This window comes from Pipistrellus kuhlii, unplaced genomic scaffold, assembly GCF_014108245.1.
Source record: "Pipistrellus kuhlii isolate mPipKuh1 unplaced genomic scaffold, mPipKuh1.p scaffold_m20_p_19, whole genome shotgun sequence".
Lineage (NCBI taxonomy): Eukaryota > Metazoa > Chordata > Mammalia > Chiroptera > Vespertilionidae > Pipistrellus > Pipistrellus kuhlii.
In genome coordinates, this window is record NW_023425504.1 from 11,631,511 (window position 1) to 11,637,262 (window position 5,752).

At 39.5% G+C, this 5,752-nt stretch overlaps 1 pseudogene; it reads right to left on the reverse strand.

The window, feature by feature from the left end:
* Nucleotides 1-409: 409 nt before the first annotated feature.
* LOC118721946 lies at nt 410-5,520 on the reverse strand (annotated as a pseudogene).
* Between the last annotated feature and the right edge of the window lie 232 nt (nt 5,521-5,752).

Here is a 5,752-nt window from a genome sequence, read left to right on the forward strand (position 1 = left end):
ACTGCAAGCAATACAGGCATCATTTCTGAGTATTCATTAACCTAATTCACACCATTCGTCTTGCCCTAGTGATTCCCTGAGCACCAAAATTACAGACCCACCCAATCCACTTCCAGTGGCCTAGGGCCACACGGTATGAGCTACACAGTGATCTGTAGATGCTTTCCACTTGTGTTTAGCTTGGAGGTGCCTGGGCGAGGTTAAGCTGTGAATCAAGGTTGGCTACCTCTGATGCCTACATTGGGGCTGCATAGCAAGTTGAAGGAGCACACCAAGGCAAAACGTTGCTTGGTTGGGATTTTTAAACCTTTAAAAGATTTTTAGGAAGCTCATCACCATGACCCAAGGTAGTCCATTTGTATGAAAAAGGCCACTGGAAGTGGATTGGGTGGGTCTGCAATTTTGGTGTTCAGGGTCTCAGGTATTCTAGTTGCAGTTCTGCAATCCAAGCCTTAATGATCTTTGGTAAAGTGTTTTGTGTCGTATTTACTTCTTTCTCTTATCAGCACTCAATTCTTGCAATTTGAGTTCCAAGGCCCCCACTAAAAGGAATGACCAAGGCACCTGGGTCATACCTGTTCACACACTCTTTAATTTTTATCAACCATTTGTTTTTCTTTTTAATGTAGTACTTTTCATAAAGATTAACCAAATATATAATTTCTTTTGAAGTCAGAAACAAGTGGTGTGTTTTTTTTTCTGCACTTTAATCTTTTTTTTTCATTCTAATTAGGATAGGGGGAACAGGTTCCTTTTTATCTATAACCCAGGATTTAACCTTACACATTATGTCATTTTCAGGTTATAGTTTTTAATCTCACCTTTTTACAACTAATTTTCTAGTTTATTTATAATGGGCCAAATCATTTAGTAATCTTTAAGCTGAAACCCTTCATGTATTATTCTATATCTTGAATAGGACCTATACTTCCTTCAACATGCATGATAGCCTCATTTTCAAAAGCATGTGTTAGATTAACGATTCCATCACAGGCACTAATATGAGATAAAAAGGCATTTCCCAGACCTTGTCCATTGTGAGCTCCTTTTATAAGACCAGGAATATCAACTACATTCGGGAAGGCAGAATTATTGCATGCTGATTTGTGATAGTGGCAAAGGAAATCAAACCTTTCATCTGGCTTAGGTATTCTGTTCTCATTGGGATTAATAGTGCAGGAGGAGACATTTTCTGCTGATGATTGACTGTTAGTGAATATATTGACAAATGTAGAATTCCAAATGTTTGTCAATACAAAAATACCAATTTCCAACGATTGGGGTGGTTTAATTCCAGCCTTGGGGCACAGTTTGGTTCTTCCTGCATGCACTCAAACCCAGTAAAGATAGCCACAGATGTGGATTGCTTGTAGCTCCATGTAGGTTGTTCAGGGTCAGTCACAGGCAGCATCTTGCATTGACCTGCACCAGAGTCCTTCCCAGGAGGCCCCAGGACCAACACACTGAGTGGCCTGCTTCAGACAACTTTAGTGCAAGATCCAATAAGCTTTATAATCAGCAAATCTAAAGGATGTCTCAGGAGACACCTACCTTGTTGAGATGAATTCAGCATCATGTTGTTGGCACCTGCTTAGCAACTTGCACATCATAGTTGGGGTTGAGTGTCACAGTTAATGAGTCTGAGGAGAGAAAACCAAGATGGTGGCATAGGTAAACACCTGAACTTGCTGCCATGAACAACCACATTAAAACTACAACTAAAAGACAATATCATCCAGAACCATGAGAAGGCTGGCTGAGTAGAAATTCTACAACTAGAAGGAAAGAGAAAAGCACATTAAGTCCCATAGGAGGTGCAGAAGTGAAGTGTGGAGGTATGGAGACACACTCGAAAGGGGCTGGCAGCTGGGTATGCTGTTGTATTTTTAAATTGGGAGGGAGACACAAGCTCTCAACTACTCTGAACTCCAGTTCTGGGTGAGACTCTAAGGACCCAGGCTCATATGGAGAGAAACTGGGTGGGCTATACCCTGGCTTGCTGGGGCCTGAGCTGAGGCAACCGGTGGTGCGGGCAACTGCGGGGCAAGTCTGAGGCTGGGGTGCTGGGAGACATTGGGTTTTTCTTATCTATTCAGCTACCCTCTGTCTTGGAATTGGAGCATTTAAACTATTTACATTTAAACTTATTAAAGATAAGTTCGTATTTATTGCCATTTTATTCTTTTATCTATGTTCTTCTGTTTTATTCTATCTTCTTATTCTTAAAGAAGACTTTCCCTTTAAAATTTCTTGCAATGTTGGTTTGGTGGTAATGTCACCTTTAGCTTTGTGTTTTTTCCTGTTCTTCTTGTTCTTCTTCTTGTTCTTCTTCTTGTTCCTCTTCTTCTTGTTCATCTTCCTCTTCTTGTTCCTCTTGTTGTTGTTCTTCTTCTTCTTTTGTCTGGAAAGCTCGTTATTTCTCTTTCAATTTTAAACAATAGCCTTGCTGAGTAAAGTAGTCTTGATTATATGGTAGGTATTTGCTTTTCATCACTGAATAGTTCATGCAAATCTAGGATTTGGCCTAAACAGGCAGTCAGACATTCCTCTCAGGACTGCTGCCTCCCAACTGCTCACTGCCTGCCAGCCTGATCATCCCATAACCACTCCCCTGCCAGCTTGGTTGATGCCTAACTGCTTTCCTGCCAGCCTGATTGCCCCTAATTGCCCTCCACTGCAGGTCTGGTTACCCCTAACTGCCCTCCCCTGCAGGCTATCTTGTGGTGGCCATCTGGTATCCACATAGGGGCAACTATCTTTTGTGTTGGAGTGATGCTCAATTTGCATATTACTATTTTATTAGATAGGATGTCTTCTGAACTTAAATGTTTCTATTGAGAAATCAGCTAACATTCTTTTTAAAAATATATTTTATTGATTTTTTTTTTTTTTACAAAGAGAAAGGGAAAGAGATAGAGAGCTAGAAACGTTGATGAGAGAGAAACATCAACCAGCTGCCTCTTGTGCACTCCCTATCGGGGATGTGCCTGCAACCAATGTACATGCCCTTGACTGGAATCGAACCCGGGACCCTTCAGTCCCCAGACCAATGCTCTACCACTGAGCCAAACCGATTTTGGCTCAGCTAACATTCTTATGGGAGATTTCTTACAGGTATCTAACTGTCTTTCTCTTGTGGCTTTTAAGATTCTTTATTGTTAACTGTTGCCACTTTAGTTATGATGTGTATTGGTATGGGCCTCTTTGGGTTCATCTTGCTTAAGATTCTCTGAACTGCCTGGACTTGTGTGTCTTTTCCCTTCACAAGATTAGGAAATTTTTTAACTCACTATCTTTTTTTCCTGGTACCCCTAAGATGCAAATGTTTTTGCTCTTCATGCAGTCCCAAAGGTCCCTTGAACTACATTTTTAAAAATTCATTTTGCTGCTTTGCTTGGTGTTTTTTTCTTTGTCTTCCAAATTGCTTTTTCAATTCTCTATTCCATGTAACCTATTTTTTACTCTTTCCAGTGTATTTTTCTTTTCAGATATTATATATATCATTTCTGACTGGTCCTTTTCTATGTTTTATATGACCATTTTCATGCTCTTGAGCATTCTTATAAGTTTTACTTTGACCTCTATATCTGATAAATTGCATACATCCATTTATAATTTTTCCTAGAGATTTCTATTGTTCTTTCATTTTGGGCCTGCTTCTTTGTCTCCACATTTAGCTGCAGAACTCTCCATTTTATATAAAACTAGTGCAGGAGCTTAATGTAATTCTGTCACAAGTTGTTATCTATATGTTATCAAAAGGACTTGGCCTTAGGCTTAGAGGAATAACTTAAGTGCTTGATGTAACCATGGGACCATATGAATTATCATGTTTGCATGCAATTTTTACTTTATTAAGGAAAGTGCCTTCTTCTAAGTGACACACTTGTCTGGAATCCTAGTAAAGAAGTGGCAGATGGTATAAGGCCATAGAGGGAATAACTAGAACTAAAGGCAAAAATTTAAAATAAGATAAAGAACATGGTTTCTTAGGATGTAGTGAGGCATTTGTATCTCCATCTATAAAGGCAATACATACGAGAGTGAGTATGAGCAGTAACACACTGATAATACTGATTTTTTTTACATGTTATCTCATGAGCATATCAATTCAATTATTTCTATCCCTTCCAACATGGATTATCCAAAAGAGTATACATTTAAACTAGGATGACCTTGGAACATGGTTATCAGTGTAAAGGCCAGAGAGTATCACACAGAAATTCATGTCATGAAATACCCTTCCCATTGCCCTTTGCAGGTAAGGATGGAAGGTGGACCATCCACTCTCACCCTAGGACCCTGGCTATTTTACTAAGAAGTTTAAAGTGGTGGAGGTAGTACCTGTGGATAAAGTGTTTAACCTTGCTTTGGTACATATTCAGAGGCAAGTATGTGGCCCATGGCATGGGTTTCTCTGTTCCTCTCATTCTACACATCTGCATTGATACTCTGAGGCTTATTATTTATTAAAAAATAGTAGGACTGCCAAAACTGGTTTGGCTCAGTGGATAGAGTGTCAGCCTGTGGACTGAAGGGTCCCGGGTTCGATTCCGGTCAAGGGCATGTACCTTGGTTGCGGGCATATCCCCAATAAGGGGTATGCAAGAGGCAGCTGATCGATGACTCTCTCTCTCATCGATGTTTCTAACTCTCTATCTCTCTCCCTTCCTCTCTGTAAAAAAATAAATAAGATATATTAAAAAAATAGTAGGGCTGATTATTCCATCTTATGGTTTTCCTGAGACTTACTGAGAATCTAAAGTGCAGTGCCTATTCATTCTATCCAACAAATAACACTAAAGACGATGTCCTAATTAGTGGAACTTGCCTAACTCTCTTCATGTTCTATCAGGATCTGAAGTACCTACAACCCTTCTTAATTAACGGTTGCATGTTGCTCCTGAACTTCCCCAGAAGTGAGAGTGATGCTGTTTAAAAGAAAAGGTTCTTAACTCTTTTCTTTGCCCTGGAACGCACCACGCTGAACACTGGAGGGCACCCTTGTGCTGCTGTAAGTTACGAGCTGAAGGTATCAGAAGTGTGGGATGCAGAGAATTTTATCAGTCATCTGAGAGATTTATCAGATGGTGCCACTAGGACCTGGGTTGGGTTAGAGGTCATGAGGAAAACGATTAAATACTGATTAGGAATTCACTCAATGGTGGCCTAACTTTTTAGGCAGAGCACACTGGACCATGGGCAAGAGAAGAGACTTAAAAGGAGCCAACCGAAAGGGACATATACTTTCAACTATCATTAGTATGCAGATTCCCAAGCCTATATTTCCAGGTCTTTTATCTGTGATTCATATGTATAGATAGATATTCAACAAGTTACTGAATATATAGCCACTTGAATACCTGTCAGACACTTTAAATTAATTGTTACCAAAATGGAACTAGTATTTTCCTTACTCTCTTTGCCACCCACTGTCCCCAAACTCTCATCTGATTCCAAAACCTCATCTATCATATCCTTCTCTGCCTCATAGACTTGCTCATTTACCAGTGTTGCCATCTCAGTAAACACATGTTATTTATTTTTAGCTATTTACCCAGCATTGTTTTTAAAAGTACAAGGGACATGTCAATAAAAAAACAACACAAAAACAAACAAACAAATAAAAACAACAACTACTAAATAGGTTCATCTAACTGCCTTTTAATATTCTATGCTGGAGACACTTTGACCAATCACTAGAAATTGAAAGTGATAATGATATAAGACTGAAGATGGAACTCCCTCATCT